Source organism: Athene noctua, chromosome 1 (genome assembly GCF_965140245.1).
Source record: "Athene noctua chromosome 1, bAthNoc1.hap1.1, whole genome shotgun sequence".
Lineage (NCBI taxonomy): Eukaryota > Metazoa > Chordata > Aves > Strigiformes > Strigidae > Athene > Athene noctua.
In genome coordinates, this window is record NC_134037.1 from 189211848 (window position 1) to 189231185 (window position 19338).

Genomic DNA, 19338 nt, shown 5'->3' on the forward strand with positions numbered 1-19338 from the left:
AATATTTGGGATCACTAAAGTGCCTGAATTTCACTCACATGCTTCTAGAAGTTGCTAAGTGCTCTTTGGACCTTGCCTCACCTACTTCACATAGCACAGAAATGAAATTAAGTGAAATTGCTCACTGTAAACAATTTACCAACATTAGATTTAGGAAATGATACTAAACTTAAACCACAGTAGGAGAGGTGCACTATAAAAAAGGGAGATTTTCAACAAAACGGCATTTTTATAAATTATACTCTTAAGAAGCTGCAGGCTTTTATATGCACTATCATATTTAATGCTTAGTTTGGTCCCAGCTCTTCAAGCAGTGCTTTACCAAATTTTTCCAGGCAGCCATTGCTGCACTTTTTTTCATCTCTTTAGCCATCTGGGTCCTGTGGTGGCATATACATGGTATATCATAAAAGAGAAGTGCCTGGCCTTTCTCCAGGCTGCCACAGTCAGGGGTGGGGAGGCAGGAGGGGAAGGAACAGTGTGCTGGAAAGGTTTGTAAAGCCACTGGACAGCATTGCTTTTTGCTGCTAAAGGGATCTGCTGAGGCTGGAGGAGAGAATTAGCTTCCTTTGGAAGAGAACAAGGAAAGAAGCTGACATTTAATTAACAGGGAAGAGAGAGGAAAATGAACCAGGACGTTATGGAAGGGCACGGTTCATATATCCACTAACAATTCTGTCAGCAGGCAATCTTATCTGAACTGTTTTCTCTCCATTAAAAGACTACTCCAAGAAAGGAAAGGAAAAAAGCTACTATGAAAGACGTTAGCAGGAACCCAGTTGTGGCTGACTCCAGAGTGGATAGGGCCAAAATCTTGATCCCTGCATGCCAAGGAGGTGACAGCTGAGCCTCACAGGGAAAGCTCCAGGGCTCTCCCCGCACACATCTCTCTTTGGCCACAACCCAAGGGAGCTGTTGCGGGAAAAATGTCCCATGGGAACACTGAAATGCTCCATGATAAGACTAGCCTTCTGAATGCCCTGGTGGCCTATGAGACATCCCTGTGCAGGCTACATGGCAAATCCCCAGACAGGGCACCAGATGACATCCTGCCTCCCTAGAGAGTGAGTCGCTTGGGAGCCTTACAGAGGCAATGGAAGGGGCTGTCTAGCTACAGACAGTCTTGGCTTCTTGTTAGCGACTAATTTTTCTTCTCTTAGCAAACAGCCTGTGGGAGATAACTAGTGTGTCAGGCATTAGCCTGCTCCTGAGCTGTGACTGCCACAGGATCCTACGTTCCCTGCTGGGAGCAGGTCCCCTACCACAATACTGACTGCAAATGCATATTAGTGCACATCATGTTTTATATATACATGTTCTTCAATACTTTTCCTCTTGCAGACCCTAGATATGGCAAGCTGGTGTATCAGAATTTCTACTTCATGGATTTAAACCTACAGACACTAGGCTGGCTTTTTTTTTAATCTGCTCTTTGATGAATAATTTAAGTCAGCATGTCCATTTTTATAACTGCTTAGTGAACAGGACCAGAGTACCAATCTGGCTGAAAAGCAATCTGCCTAAAGCAAATCAGTCAGCGTAGCTCCTCATTCTGGTTTACCAAGTAACCACATAAACATTTGTGCCAGAACATTGCAAAACGTAATTGGGGGACAGAAATCAGTGCCTGGGTTGCTTTTCTTGCCAGAAGTGCTGGCTTATGATGATCTAAAGCATGTGCTGAACTGTAGCCTTTGCTGCCTATTGTGCAGTGCCTTCAGCGTAGATCCCAGACTTCTGGGATTTTTTTAACCACAGCATGAAAACTACTGCCCTAAGTATAAAACAAAGCAATGACACCCTTGTGCTGACTCGGACTCCCTGTGAGTAGATCATGGTGGGATAAACTGCTCCTCTGGGCATATTTCTGCTGGATAAGACATTGTGTGAGTACTATTTGGGTTGTATTTAGCAGCCACACTTTATAGGAAAACTGGTAAACACAGCGACCCATGCAGCCAGAGAATTCTTCCTAGAGCATGATTTAATGTGATCTGTTCCTCAGAGTGTTCTGAGCTTTTCTGTGAAGAACCACCTGGGGACATATGATGTTCATAAAGTGCTCTTTTGGTATCCACTGCATTCCAGAAAAGATGGAGAGGTCTGTGCCAAAAACTGGAGAAGGTGTTTCAGTACTATGGAGTTACAGCCAGAGACACCATGGTGATAAGGCAACCCTGGAGCAACACAGACTTTCAGAGTTATTTATGCCCACCATCTCCAGAAATTCCTCTTTTCTCAAATTCCGAAAAGCAAAAATTATGAAAAATATTTATCAAGAAGTAAAAAACTTTGTAGAAATAACCATATAGGCTGCTTAGCCTTGCTAGATTCAGTCCTGAAAAAGCATATTTTACTGTCATCTCCCAACCACCAGTTAGTATGCTACTAGATGACCATATGACTCCAAAAGACACACTTGTACAAGTTGTTTATGACCTAATTCTGCCACCCTTGTTCATGCTGACTGCTGCTTTGTTCCAGCAGTAAGCCCATCCCCACAGACTCAGGGGGCTGCTAGCAGAATTAGAAGCTCCTGATTTCCTAATGGGTCAAGTTGGCAGAATCAGAGTTTTAATAGAGAACAAGGGGAAGAATGTTTCCTCATTTCTGATGCATTCCTCAGCTTGAGTGTGTCAACAGATGGAGTGGGGATTAGTTATAAAATAACGTGGCCTCTTAGATTATGTAAAAAAGCAGTCTTGACATGCTGGGGATTTTCTGATGGCTCATAAATGTACTTATGCAAACTAAAGGATGCTTACAGTATAAGTAAAATGCTTATCTTCAGTGAGTGCCTTTGATAGATAATGTGAGGGTGATGTATACATGTTTAGAAAAACATGTAGAGAAATGTTGGCAGAGAAATAAAATCTGTTATTTGCTCTTTATAATCTAGCCTGAAATTCTAGCCGTTGATGTGCGACAGGAGTTACTACCGTTCACTACATGTTTCACATCCCGCTGCGGCTGTCTACATGGCCTTTTGGGAACTGACAGATGTTCCCTCTGCCTTTGCTCTGAAGCAGCAGTCATGAAGCTGTGGCTGGTCTGCCCACAGTACGGTGCTCTGCTCCAGCTGCACAGCAGGGTCCAAGTGCAGGGTGCATGTTGCTGCAGCTCAGGGACTGATCCAGCTCTGTGGCTTGCAGTCTCTGTGTGCTCTTTGCCATGCTCTCTTATGTCAGGGACCAAGCTCATGTAGCTGGACAGTCTGACAGCCTCCATCCCTGAGGATACAGCTAAAATGCCAGATAAAAATTATTACTTTTATCAGTATAATGTATACAGTGAGCGCTCAAATTCATGGACAATATTTAGCATTAGGCATTCGTACCACGCTATGTTGTTCCTCTCCCTTCTTCTCCAGTCCCCAAGTGAGGATCTTGCCTTCAGTTTTGTCCACAGGGCAATCTGGGACTCCTTATGAACGTAAGCCAAGGACTGATATGGATGAAAAATGTCTGGGGAAATGCAGGATTTTTCTGTATTTCATCAAGTTTATTTCCTTGGATGAGTCCTTATTCCCAAGATGCAGAAACACTAGGGTCTTACTGATCTTAACCAAGATAAGAACGCTCTATACAAATACTACCTGCTCATTTCAGTGCCATCATTTCCTAGCTAATCTTCCACTGACAAGCTGACTGCTGCAGAGAAATACTTGATGTCCTGCTATGCACATGCTGAACTGATGATACCAGGATGCATTCCCTTGGTGTTCTGTGCTTCAGGAGGTACTGTAAAGTGAGAGTCCTACGCACCTCCACAGCAGAGAATTTCATACATGAAGCATGTGTTACAGGGCTAGAAGCTAGATGAGTTGAGGAGTCCAGTTAGCTAGAACTAAGGCACAGTTCTGTTGCCACAAAAGCTGTCAGATCAGTCTGGGTTTGTGGCAGTGCCTGGGAAAATTTTTCCCAATACATATCTTCTGAAATTTAATATAGCACCTATACTGTGACTTGATATCTATCTTATATTTGCTGGCTGTCTCCCACTACTCTCAGGAGTGGTAGAAAGGCTTTAGTATTTAGGAAGAGTGGAGGAATATCAATAGAGTCTTCAAATTCATAAAGTCCATTTTCATTCTTTTTCTCTCTCACATATACACACTGATTGAACTCACTAAGTTCCTTAATTATTCTTTTAAATAACAACACTTGACATTTTCCCTGAGGACTATGTAACAAGTGTGGCTTTACAATAGGAATGGTGTTATTAATAGAATAATAGTGGCAATAATGCATATAGCAGCATTAACAGGATGGGTGGACTAATTTAAGTAAAATGGATGGGGTTTTGCTTCTGTTCACCCACCTTTTGTAACTTAGATTTTTAAATGGTTAGACAGGACACAGGAAGACACAATTCTTGCCACCATTTTCCCAGTATTTTCTCTTCTTCCCTGACATTTTCCTTTTCAGCTCTACTCTGGTTTCTCTTCCTTCCTCTTCCTCTTAAGATCTATTTCATCACTGAAGCAAAGACCAACATCCTTTTACATATCGTGGTGGTTAGTGTGCAAAAGGAATAGCCCCACTAATACTAGTATTATCTCAACACTTCCCCCAAGATACCTCTGTAAACCAAGTAAGTGTATACTCTGGTTGTTTATGCTTTTATTATGCCTATTTTATAGAAGTAATGAGGGGAGAGGAGGAAGGTCTATTTCAAAGCACTGATACAACAACTGAACAACTCACTACTACATTAACTTCTCAAGGACTGCAGACACAAGAAAGCAATATTATGCTCCTTATGTCTCAGATTTAAGTGGTGAGGACTAAGAGTTGAAGTGACAGAGTTCAACCTCCCATGCTGTGCAGAGAAAGAAGAGGAAGCCTGATTGCCATCTATGATGGTAAGTCCAAATTCTGGTGTTTACTCACATAATTTTGGTACTGTGCCCCAGATAAAGTTTACAGATGACTAGTTATTAGATGACTGCTTTGGTTTGTCCTCTGTGAATCAGCCAATACACTTATGACAGCAATCAAATATTTGCACTGATTTTGACGATTTTACTAGGTTGCCTCCTCTCTAATTTTGCTGAGAACCTCTGCAGTAAAATTTCTAAACCCCAGTCTTGCTTTGCAAATCTGAACTCACTGCATTAGATCTCGTGTACTCCTTAGCCTACTTGTAATCTACAGGCAAGTATTTTTCAACCTTGCCAAAGACCCAGCGGAACAAACAACAAAATTTCTGCATCTCACTAGGCCATATAACACTTGCTAAATGAGTCAACGACTCCCAAATTTTCCTACAATGAGATTTTTTTTTAAAGAAACTTTGGATTCTTCTTATTTTTATGAAACACTACATATATTGAAGGAGAAAAAAATCGATGGATTCCAGCTTGTATGAGCAAGAAAAACTAGGAGAAAATTAAGGCAGACAGACTATCTTTTACTGGAGCTTTACTAAATGACTACAGAGATGACCATCTTTACAGAACGACAGCTGAGAAGAAACACCAGATTAAAGAGTAGCCCTGTTGGAAAGTTGGGTGAAATTGCAATAAAAGGAGGAAGAACTACAGTTTGATTTGGGAGAAACATTTTGCATAGAAAGTAACAGGTAGGAATAGAACTAAAATTTAATAAGGAAAAAGGAAATCTTTGTATAAGAATGCTGCAAAAGTTTGCTATCTTCTTTGTAAAGGATGTTTTAAAGTACAGTTAAAAAAAGAATTAGGAAAAAATACCCCAAAAAAACACTCTGAGCTGTATTATTAAACATTTTGGAGACTTATCTCTTTATGAATTAGTTCACAGCTGCTTGCTATATTGAATTTGAAAGTTTTTTCTGATTAGTATTCCAGGCAGGACTTTTCCTTGCATGATCATTTAATTTAAAAGAAAGCATGAGCTACTTCTGTCAGTTAGTTTTTCAAGTATTTAAGTGTTTATGACACAGTCCTAAAAAACTATGTAAGGTGTTGCATTTGAGGCTAGTTTAGGAGATGTCACATGTTTACTCTGGTTCTCTGTGAATTCTGTATGAATGCCATGTAACACTCTGACCTCGTATGTCGCTCTTGTTCTTCCTTTTTATTTATCGTATCTTACAGAGCTTACAGCTACCAAGCAAAAACTACAGACAGACTTCTCATAAACTGTAAGCATTTTTCCCACATCACATTATTACCGAAGTACAAAAAATGTTCCTGGGTATTAGAAAACCATTGTGCATTTGTCAAGATCTAGCAATGGCTTATGAATGCATCTTGCAACAAATAGGATACAGTTGTGTCCAGACAGACAGCTGGAATTATAGGTCATTACAGAGAGAGAATGTAGGGCTGGGATCACTGTTAGGTCTGGATAACACATGGGGCTGTCAAGAGCTTCTCTTTGCAGCCAGCAGACCATAGCGGTATATATGCAGGCCACCAGGCTGAGCACGTTAATGGGGTGCCTCAAAAGTATAATGTAACAGCCACAGTTTAAAGAGTCTCCTGGATGTCTTGGCAAGCTTCTGCCTGCCTGCATGTTAATTTTTGTACATATCTATTAGCCCTATCTTGTACTCTGGGCATACTACATTACTTACTGGAAGGACATAGGTAACCATGCACAGAACTGGGTGCTGTAGGAGAGGGTTCAGAGGAGAGTGTGTTCACAAATATATTACACTGAAATACGCTCTTTAGGCAACAAGAAAGGTGCTTCCACCCCCAACCCCCCCACCCACCCCCCCCCCGATGCCTCATTTTGTGTATTGCCGACTGTATTTTTTAATAAAAAATGTCTTTACAAGGAGATCAGGTGCATCTCAGTCACGAAGACTGAAACAAAAAGTTTATAAACACATTTCAGAGATGCACACAATTTCCCAAACAGCTGCCACTTATCTGTGCTTACTGCACATTGCTCAGAAAAGCAGGTATTTTCAGACAATGCCAGGGCCGTGAGGGTTTTACCAGGCCTGCCCAGCTCCAACTGGCCCCTGCTCACACCCCACCAGCTCCTTCTGTCTCCCCCACAGTGCCCCAACCTGTGGGCTGTCACCCCCCTGCGGGTGCCTGGGGACAGGTTCTGCCATGGGTCGAGGTGGGTCTGGCCTGGCCCCGATGCCTCTGGGGGTTCCTGTGGCTTTGGGAAGGGCGGGGGCTCCGCTGCCCCACAGGGTTGCTGGGGCTCCCTCCGTCCTGGGCCTCCCACCCCAGTCATGGCAGGTCCCCACACAGTTCACGCAGGATTACTCACCAACAGTTTGGTTGAGCAGTCTTGTTTGTATTCTGACAGGTATCTTTGCAGAAAGTCATAGTTACTGTTAATTAGCAAGTAATTAACATGTTAATTAATGTAATAGCTGTTCCCAAATGTTTCCAGAAGAAAAATCCTCTAAACATAAGAAATAGGGATGTTTTTTATGGCTGGCAGTGGAGGGTGAGCTCCTTTGCAGCTCTTGCTGTGGCTACATGTGTAAGGCATTTATATAGGGATATATATAGGTAAGTCATTTACACCATACGGATTCTGTTGTGTCTAACAGGGTTTGCAAGAGGACACCACCCTGTCCATCAGGCCTCTCCTCTTTTCAGCAGCCTGTTTTCATGAAACCTATATAAGCCTATCTTTTTTCTTTTTTTTTCTTTCTTTTCCTTCACCAAATTTGGCTGCAATTCTCCAAACAGCTGACAAGCGAGAGCACACACGTACCTTTCCACAAGCAGTTTCATCAGCCTGGTTTCCTAACTAGACAACCCACGTGCCAAGACCATTTCAGCAATACCTGCCAGATAAAAAAATCAGTTCCCTCTAAACATGAGTGAAACTGAGCTTTTTCTTTTTCTCTCCCAGACAATTTTCTGGATATACAAAACAGTTTTGATGAACACCGTTTTTTTCAAAGGAAAGGGTAGCTGGACTACTCAGCCATGGAGAAAGCCTGTGAAGTGTCATGTGCTGTCAGTGAAGGAAGAGGGACAGCCCTTAGCTCCCAGTGTTGCTGCAGATTTTAAACACATAGATAATCCTAGGGCCTGTAACAGGACCGCTGACAGTGCTGCACCTGGGCACCAAAGTGCTGTTTGCAAGGTGACGATATGTGACTGTCTCTCTCTTGGTCAGACATTGACACATCTGTCCTTTCTCCCATTGTTTCACATGTTTTAGTTAGATGCTAAATTTTTTGACATCTAGATCAACTCTAAGTATTTCTTCAAACTGGGATTCTGTTCTTGACTTTCTACTTTCATCTATTGGTAATTATCATTAAGCATACTCTTTGCGGTATCATGTTACATTTCATAAGGTTCTAATAAAATTAATTTAAATTCACTTTAAGTAAATTTACCAACTTTACTTGCCATCTTCATTATCTTTGGGTGTTTTAATTTCAAGCTGTTATTGATCTTCCAGACATAAGGACCAGAAGATATTTTCTTACACTTTCTATTACTGTTATACCTACATAATATATGAAAGAGGCATCAGATGTTAAATATGGAGAATAAGTATGAAGAGCTGTAGTTAAAATCTTACTGTGACTTTTCCCCAGACAAAGAGGATAAAATTGTAATAGAATCAGAACCCTTCATTCTTATGAAGAGAGCTGAATTTTCAGGCTGACCAGTGGGTAGACTGTGCAGCATGAGATTTCTGTATTATGATGAGATTGAAAGACTCAGGTTAAAAGTAAAGCTGAATCCTTCAGGGCAATCTGCAATCTTCTTGAGAATTTCTTCAGTCCAAGGAGGAAAATTTTCTGCATTGTTAAGTAGAAGGGAAAGCTCCATGGCTTTTCTCTGGAATATCTGAAGTCAAGATCTTTTGTTATATCGCAAATGTATGCCCAATAATGCAAGGCAGTAAAATCCATTCTGATTGCTGGTACAGGGAAACATTTAACAGCTCACAAAGAAAATGCACAGAGAGAAGCAGAAAAAAACTCTTTACAGTATAGAAAAGAAAATGACAAACAGTAATTTGACACACTCCCCTCAACACCCGTGCAGCCTTTTAAGATGGTTGAAAAAACATCAGCTATCTTCTATTTCTCTGTTTTCTTCTTACATGAAAGTCCTGGTTTCTTCTAGGAAAGAGAAAGAAAATATTGTAACAAGGGAGATGGGGAAGCATGGGGACTAACAAAAGAAATCTGAAAGGTTTAAATTGATATGAAATGCAGTTCTCCAATTGAGCCTTGTACAACATTTGGACTTGAAGTCTTTCATAGTCAAGCCAAAGCCCAGAAATAAATTCTGAGTATGTTTTACATCAGGGATTAAGATAGATATTATTGATTAGCTGTCTTTTAACAAAAATCTTGAAAAGAAGAAAGATTTTTTTGGTAAGGAATGTTTTCTCTTTTAAAAGTTTGAGTATATGCTATAGAAATACATGTGCTAAAGACAGGAGAGTGAATCCTGGAGCAGCCTAGAAAGAAAGAAAATTACAGATAAGAAATCAAAAGGGAATTATTGATGTAACAGAGTTTAGAGGGGTGACAGACCTGAAAAATTAATGTCTGGTATCAGCATCTGACTTACTGCACAGTGAAGCAAGATGGGTATATACATGATCTGAAAATAACTAAGATAGCTCAGGAATTAGGCATATCAACACAATCCCTTACTGAAAATGCTTGACCTTATCTTGTAGATTAATAGGAATATTATATAGCTTATGCACAACACTGAATCGATTTTTAGCTTCTCCACAGAACTGCACTGACTCGAGTGTAATACTGCTTGTCTAGCCTGGTTCATAAGACAAAAAGTGCCCAAAAGTCAAGGAGACTTGACATGCAGTGAGAGCTGAAGTATCAGGATACAATCTTGTAATGGTGGGAGTTAAGAATTATTGAGACTACCCTGGAACTGGTGGGAGGGGATGGGGAGTGCAGATGACAAAATTCTACAGAATAAATGGAGGTGGGGAAGAAAGGAACATTTCCCAAGGAGAAGGTGCAGTATGATAACATTCATCTCAGGTTTGACAGCAATGGCTACACCTTTCTGACAGGATTTTTTTCACCCAGCAGAAGAAAACAGCAAATACATGAGAGAACCTCTTCAATGCCAGATCTCAATCAGAAACAGGATGAACTGTGACTTTATCAAACTGCAGGAAGTTATGCATCAGAAAGACTTTCTTTCTCAGAGCAGTGAACATGTCTACAGTGGATTAATAATTAGAGAACATTGTGTAATGTCTACCATTAGGTGGTCATTAAAATAATTTATTACTTTTTAAATGCATCACACTTTCAGAGAAATTACTCCTCTCTCCTTCAAATGTGAAATTTCTGATGTGTCCCTAAAGATTTATCCCTGATAATACAAGATTTATATGTATCAGATATTGCAGCTTTAAATACCAGATCTTCCCTGGCTGCAGGGCTCTTAGGTGTTAGATAGGTCAGTAATACCTGTTTTTTTAAGAAGGTTCACCTTTCTAAAACAGTGGTAGGAAAGTTATTAAAATTATAGGAAATATAATATGTACACTTTATGTGCAGGAAAAAAAATGTAATTAACACTCTATTACCAATGTTATGTAAGTATTTTAATAAAGTGAAACTCTAGCAACTTTTATACAGACCACACCTCTCATTTGGTAAGAGTTAGATAAATGAAGATGTCAGCATTATTTTCTAACCATTCTCTGTAAAACCACCTCATCTACATATTCTTTGTAAAATGCTTGCGCTGTATTATTCTCCTGGTTGATGCTACAGACATCTCATTCCATCACCAGCATTATTAGAGTCACAGAATTCTGAAATGCTTATTTTAAAAAACAGTAAAAAGCAGAGCTGGATTTCAGTGACGTCTTGTAAGGTCTCTTCACATGAAAATATTTGTGCTTTTTTAAAACTGAACACACACTTTATCAATTATCAAAGTTTTTCTAGGGATTTTGTTGGGGTTTTTTTTGTTAACTACTCCATAACAGACGTTATACACCCTTCTTATACTAAAGATATACCACTCTACATTTTACAGCTGAGGTTCTACCTTGGTTCTTCTTCATTATATCAAATAGCCTGGTGCCTGTTGTTGGAACTATCTTTCAGATAAATGTTTCAAAAACTTAATTGTAGCTTATACTTTCACAGCCGTTACAAACAGGACATAAATAACAAATGCATAAATGCAATCAATGAGACTAAGCAAAAGGAGCTTCTCAAGAGAAGAATAGTATTCTGTGGAAACAGTTATGTGAGATTACAGGACACTGGGATTTAAAGCTGAGGAAATCTCATGTATTAAATCTATTTGGATTGTTTTGGAGGAGTTTTATATTTATTCTTTTAATTTTCCTCTCTCTTGGAAGTCTTGGTAATTGCTTTCATGGTAACTAATACACTCATTTCCCTAGGCAAAGAGATCAGAAAATAATTAAAAATAGTTACCACTCATGTTTTTAAAACCTCTGAAATATTTCTTTAAAATAATAGCTGTTGCTGATCTTGAAACACCTGTTCTGTATAAAACAAATCTGATTAGAGTTAAATACCTGAGTGTGCTTTTGAACATGGACTGAAGTAGAACATACAGGCACTTCAGAGTGCAGGAATTGGATGGAAGAAATTCTTTACTGTAAAGGTGGTGAGACACTGGAACAGATTGCCCAGAGAGGCTGTGGATGTCCCCTTCCTGGCAGTGTTCCAGGCCAGGTTGGATGGGGCTTTGGGCAATCTGATCTAGTGGAAGGCGTCCCTGCCCATGGCAGGGGGGTTGGAACTAGATGATCTTTAAGGTCCCTTCCAACCCAAACCATTCTATGATTCTATGCATTGTTCATGCAACATCTAAATTGAGTAAGGATATTGGGAGCCAATGATGGATTTTCTTGGCAGAGAAACTATGAGACTAGAAGACTCCTGCCAATGTTGTTACTCAAATATCAGTTTTGAGCTTGAACTTATTTAGGCTTAGAATAGAAATGAAGCAAAAGAGCAGGACTATGCTAACAGAAACTGCTACTAACACAAGGTTAAGAGACATAAATGCATACAAGGATGAGGAGGTAGTAAAGGAAGTTTTGTATAGTCATGGAAATTGTAGGAATGGGATAGAACATCATGCATTTAACTAATAATAAGAAGCTTGGTTATAAACCAGGAGATCATCATTTCGAATGCTGTAGATGAAAAGAAGAATTTGATATATTACTTAACCATGCAAATGACTGTCAACAGTTAATGAAATGTGACAGTTAAAACATCAAATTTGATCAGATAGGATTTTCTTAGCAGAGAGGAAGCACCATTGCTTCTGCACCAGGGAAATATCATGTGTAGTATTATGTACTTTCTTGAGAAGAAGAATAGATAATTTTAAAAAATCATCCACTCCCAAGCTGTTGTTAATATAATTTTCTAATTGGGGTGAGCTGTGAAGAAATGAAATTACTTTCTACGATCCTCACATCAGCAGTACTTAAGCTAGATTCAAAAAGAAGCATCTGCCCTATCTATTCATTCCTATAAAGCCTGGATCAACTGGCCAGGTGTTTAACGATTGTTGCAGGTGACTGTGGAAAATGAGTATCTGCACCTTTTTGATGAAACAGTACCTGTGGTACAGTGTGTCTATTAAACCTTGGCTTCATATTTGATTTCGTCCATTTCTTTCTAGTAGTGATTACTTTTTGGTTGGTAATTAGGGCACTTTCCTGGCTTGCAAGGGCATGTATATAAGCTGTAATATGTGGTGTAAGGATCTGAGCTCTCAGAGATCAAAGTGGTAAAGCCACATGAGACAGCACAGCATTGCTCAGATCCTGGTGCAAACAGCTTGGGTGTCTCTGCACTGGCCCTGCTGCCCATTTGGCTCTGATCTGTGCGTGTGCAGGTACTCACTATTTCAGTACCTATGGTGAGGCACTTACCAATTAGGATTTGCAAACAACGAAATCCCTCTGCAAGTTAGCCCAACATATTTAAATATTTACTATTCTCTGAATAATTTTATTCAGGAACTGGGACACCTTCAGGTTTTCATTAGTTCTGGTAGAAGAGATAGATGGCCTGAAGCATAACAGACAATGTGTTATGAAAAACTACTAGGTATGGAGGACAAAGACTAAAACAAAGATACTCATTCGATCCTGTCAAGTCCCAGAGATGTCTCACTGGGTGATAACAAGAATATATAATGAAATTACAAGTTGCTGTCCTTTAATAAAATAACCAACTACAGCTTTATGACTGTCTCACCATCTGTGATGAAGATCTCCTGAGTTCCCTCCAACAGAGAGGTCGATGTCCCACAAAGGGTGCTGGTACGGTGAGCGTATGCTTCTGGTGAGCATTGTCTGCTCAAAATGATGTTGAAAAATCAGAGTCAGAGGAACACTTTTACCTGATGAGATGTTGAGACGGACAGACGGGCAGAAGTACCTTTTCAGAATCTGAATGGCACTTCTTGGATGACAGATCTAGCTGGGATGAAATCTATGGTCAGGAAATGGTCTTGTACATTGTTTTATTTGTAAGTTGAATTCGATCACTTAAAAAAAACCAAGACAAAACACCAACAAAAAACAACAAGAAGAACACTTTCAGTACAGAATTTTAATCAATAAAAGGATGGCGGGATAGACTGGTATAATGTCAGTCTGTCTTTAATTTTTAACTTTTGTACATTATAACAAATAAACTCAGGTTCTTTTAAAATTAGGTATAAAAACCCTACATATCTCTTTTGTAAGCCAGGAAAGTGGAAGTAATGTTTTTCATCCCATGGAAAATAAGCTATTGTACCAGCATTTCAGATCTCAGCAGAATTCTGTTTTTCTTTCATTTAATATATTTCTAAAAATATATATTTTCATGGATCATTGATTTCCAATTCCCTTCCTTTGACTCTGAATCAGGAAGGAAAAATATTATCTAGAACAACCTTGTTTTGATTTAGGAGCCTTTTTGGCATACTGCTTTGGGCATGAAAAATTATTTCCCTTTTCTTTCTGCTCATTTTCCCCCTTGTCACAGAAAGGATCTTAAAAATCTGACTCATGTTATTCTTCTTCCAAGAGATGGACTCCTGTCTTCCTCGAACCTGCAGCACAATAGCAAATGTACCATACTTCCAGCCCCAGATGAAATCTAAGACATAGATGCCTTTGCCAACAAACCCAGTAAACTTTCAAAAGTGACATTTCCAGGGTATGAATCAGAATCAGCAAAGTTAGACTGTTTATGTCTAGTAGTCTTCTGGAGGAAGTCTGGAGGGCTTCTCTCATCTCTCTGTGCAGGGATGAGTCACTAAAAACAATTACACTAAAGGCAATCTATTCACATCTACTGTAGATCTTTTTGGAATATAGGGAAAGTCTGGAAGGGGGCAGATAACTGTTAGAAAGAAGGAGTGAGAATCCTGTCACTCTGTGGGATATTAATTTTATTAATTTCCTTTGAAGATATTTGGTTAACAAAATCAAATTAATGAATACATGAGGAAATCAATTTACTACACTTTGCTTCACCATGTGCTGTGAAAATAAAACCTTCCTTTTCCCAGTACTTGATACATATCTATGAAATCACTTAGATTATAAACCAATTTATTTCCATGGGAAAATGATCAAATTCTTATTGTTTCTACCAGTGATGATTATTTCACTCCTGCTATAGTCAGAGAAGCTTCATATTTCCAGAAATCCTAGGTATAAATTATATCACCAGTAAGCAAAGCTGTAACTACCTTTAGGAGATGCACAGAACAGAGCTGGCACTAAGGAGTAGGATAGGAGATAATATATGCCAAAATTATAAGATTTTAACTTTACACTGTCACAACAAATGATGAATTCTAAAAATAAAATTATTGATATTAGACCTTAACTTTTCACTGGTATTGCATTGTCTTTGTCAGACTAGTGTCAACAGGTGAAATAAGTCAGGGAAAAATGTCTGTGGCAAAACGTGGAGATGGCAATATAAGGTCAGGATATGTTCCCTTGTCCTGTAGTTCAATAATTAGATAAGTATGCATCAATAATGACCAGGTTGTTCATGCTTTTCACCAGTAAAGTATACAAAATGTGTTGGTAGATCTATATATCTGCATCTTTAGACCTATCAGGAAATATGATTTGTCCATTGTTGAACTACAGCTGTTAGACTGCATTAGCAACACAAGAGCATTTTGTCATTTTTTCATGCTAATGAAAGCTTTAGAGAGGGAAATGCAGAACAATGTGAAACATCACAGGAAATTTGATGTATGCAAATATAATTATTTAGATTGGAATCTGGCCAGACAACATGAGCCCATGTAAACAAACACAAGCACAACTCTGTCCAAAGAACAATAACTGAATTTTGAAAAAGCGATAGCTACAGATGAGTTTTTGAAGCTATGACTAACCATCCAGGCTTTATTCTCACAGTTTGTAATTTTGTCTAAAACTCTGACTTGATTTATAACCCGATTATTTATTCATACCCTTTCATTAACTGATGTGCAATTTGCCATTACATTCATAAACCTTTTCTGACATTGATTTACTATTCAGCAAAGTAGTGATTGAACAAAGTTAACTAAACTAAAGTTGAATAATGCTTGACAAATGACACCTCAGAGAATTCTGGAAACAAAGAGCTGAACCTTTCCAGGGAAAAACTTGTAGTGGGTGAAGGCTAACTCCTTCAGAGCTGTTGCAATACACCATGAGCGAGAACCTACTCTTTGGTGTGTTCAGTTCTGGGCTCCTCAGTAAAGAGAGACATGGACATACTGGAGAGAGTCCAACAAAGGACCACAAAGATGATTAAGAGACTGGAGCACCTCAAATATGAGGAAAGGCTGAGAGAACTGGGAGTGTTCAGCCTAGACAATAGAGGACTCGGGGGGGAATCTTACTAAATGGAAATGAATACCTGAAGGAAAGTTGCAAAGAGGATGGAGCCAGGCTCTTCACAATGGTGCCCAGTGACAGGACCAGAGGAAAGAGGCACAAACTGAAACACAGGAGATTCTGTCTGAACATCAGAAAAGACTTTTTTTACTGTGAGGGTGACTGAACACTGGCAGAGGTTGCCCAGGGAGGTTGTGGAGTATCCCTCCTTGGAGATATTAGAAAGCTGTCTGGACACAGTCCTGAGCAACTGGCTCTGTGTGTCTCTGCCTGAGGAGGGCAATTGGACAAGATGACCTTCATAGGTGCCTTCCAAACTCAACTGTCTTGTGATTCTGTGAGTGGTGTCTTAAAACACATAAGACACAGGTAAAAAACATGAAACATAATGTTATAATAGTTCGCTACAGCATGCACAAGAGTAGAGTTTCCTTCATGGATCGGGTAATATGATACCAAGTCAGACGAAGGAAGGTCTGAGGCAGACTCACAGAATTGCCTAAGTTGGAAAAGACCTTGAAGATCTCATAGCAATGTCAGAAAAAAGAAGGGCATGAAGCTGAAACACTAAGGGGGACAAACTATAGAAGGGAACAGTTTCTGGATTCTTGCACTCAGCTAGCTTGTGGAGCAGGACCATGCTAAATTGACTTCATGTCTTAGATGCAAAAATAGGTTTAGTACCCATATCCACAAGATTAGTGTTAACGATAAGCACAGAATGTATCTTCAATCAACATACACAACAGGATCCAGAAAGCAGCTGTTTCCAATTATCTGTCAACTGAAGAGCCTACTGCATTGACATGCACACACCTAGCGTACATCAGCAGCATCACCAACAAAATGGAATTTTCTTTCAAAACAGAGATTGTGGTGTTATATATCCCTTATTTGTTATGAAATAATGGTCCGACTGCTTACCCAGAAAGTGAAAAACTTGAATCTATCACTATCCTTAACTTGAGGATCTCCATGCCCATTTTTTTCACTTCCTACTAGAGGTGTCTGTCAACAAGACTAGACTGAATGAAGACACTTTTCAAACCTTCTGTTGAAACCCAGGCTATTGTGTGAAGAATTCAATGAAAATGACAACTGGAAAATCACAGTAAGAGTGGGATTCAGATAAGGTGTCCATGGTGTAGGTATCTCCATGTGCATGAGGTAATTAAATCAATGGAACCCAGGGAGCTCTCAAGCTGACCACGTGTATGAACCTGCTTTAGCATGATCTGAATAACTCTGCATGGCAACGGGATCTCCCCTGAGTTTAACGAGTTTCAAGAGCTTGGTATTTTATTTTCCCCTTAAGATTTTAGTTTCAGACCTTCTGCATCAAAAGTATGACTGGGCAAAAGTTTATACATATGCAGATTCTCATGGCTGGCAGTGAAGCTCCACAAATGCCCTTATTCATGATTAATAAGATTGTGAGGATAAAGGGGGGAAAGGCTACAAAAACAGCAGGAAAAACAGAGAATAAGTACACAAGAATAATTACAAGAGTATGACGTATATGACTTCTCAGGGAGGGCAGCTGGTACAGGGTAACCCTCCTGCATAATTCTCTGACCGCAGAGAAAATTTCAATTAATGTCTTTGACTCACTGCTCTACAATTCCACTAAAACATGGGGCTTCAGCAGGTATCTGAAGCAGAATTAGGGAGTACTTGCCATGCAGAAGGGAAATTTTATATGAAAAGTGGTATGAAAAGGGTGAGGGGGATGACAGGCAGAAGTCTGGGCAGTCAGGGTGATATTACCAATTGTGAACAGTCCTTACATAATTGTTTCAGTTTCCTTAAGAGAAAGTCGTTTCTTCTTCGACCGCAGTGAACAACAAAACTTAATAACCTTTTCAGAAAAAAAAAAAAAAAAACAAAAAACAAAAACCAAAAAAAACACAGTTTAGTACATTCAAAGAGACAGAAGCTGTAGGGAATATTAGGTTCTCCAACCACTTAGACATTCACTGTCACTCACCCTTTTTTGTTAATACCAGTTAAAGCACATGACAAGTAATAGCTGGCTGCTAGTACTGAGATGTTCTGTGAGTTAACACAGCAGGAAAAGTAGCCTGGTTCATCGAGAAGATAACCTGAAATTGAAAGCAGGGAGTGAGAGTTCAGTACATGAATTTGGAGCACAGAGAAGGTAACGTTGCCTGAAGGCAGGATAACATGCTAACTCTAATGCACTGTCCAAGTCCTTATTGGGTTCATTGATTCTAAGGCTAGAGAGGACCGTTACACCTTCTAGTCTCACTTGATAAAAACATAGTCTACAAAATCTTCCAGAAAGTCAAGTCTTACTTTGAAGGCATCATGGGAGGGGACCACTCACTGTCCTTAGAGCTTATTACAGTTGTTAATCATGCTAGTGAACTTTTAAGAATGAGCCTGCCACTTCTCAAGAGTGTTGCTGTTTTTTTTCAATGCCTTTCATTTCTAGATGGGCAGATCTTACTGCATGACATTTTTTCCTTACCAAATATTGATTTAATAGAACTAATGCAACTTGCAGTCTCTTTTTTTTTTTTTTTTTTTTTTTTTTAACACTTGATAGGTGTCTATCTCTGTAATGTGTCATTTACACCTTCATTCTGGCTTTCTCCAGTTTTGCAAGTCTCTTTTATGGGATTATGACACTACACTTATATGTGGTTTTCCAGCGTCAGCCTCACAAATGCAGAGGTAGGATCTCACTAATATACTTATTTCTTTTATCTTCATACATCCAAAGAGCTACATTTTTTCAATACCAACGCACCTGGCTGTGCTTATACTGAATTCCATGGTGCAAGCCTAGTCTCCTCTTCACCCATAAGAGAACTCTTATAAAACACACCCTGGTGGTATATGAGTTTCTTTTAAAAGGAATCGTAACAGGCAGGGATATAAATATATCTGGGTTTCATCAAATGTCACAGTCAAGATATGGTCAAGGCATATTTCCCAGGACAAGGACTGTAAAGGCTGTAAAAGCAAGACTATAGGTTCATGCCATTCCATAAAACCAAGGCAATTTTGATTGCCTCATTTTAGCTGGAGTTTGGTTTCAGAGTATGAACTTTTCTTAAAAGAAACTGAAAGACAGACACATCAGGCCTTCAGGGTGATCTTTTGGATATTGATTATTGCTGTAGATGCCATAAGAAAAACAATTATCTGTTGGAGGGCTGGCAAGAAATGAAAGATCCAGAGTGGGACTCATCTGACCTTACTACATCTGAGCTAGGCTCCCTTTCAAGTCAGTAGAAAGAAAGTGGCAGTTCTTCTGTGCAATACATCTAACCTGTCTTAAATACCTCTTTAATATAGTTGAAAATCTCCCTCCACTTACTATAAAGGGAACGAAGGTTAGGTAACTCAAATACAGACATAAGATTTCAGACAGATGAGCCCTGCTGCAAGTAATTGACCCTGACCAACTTTCTTTACCTATTTTCATCACCTTGAGGGCATGCAATTATATTCTGGGAGGAAAGGAAAATGAAAGTGAAAGATCATG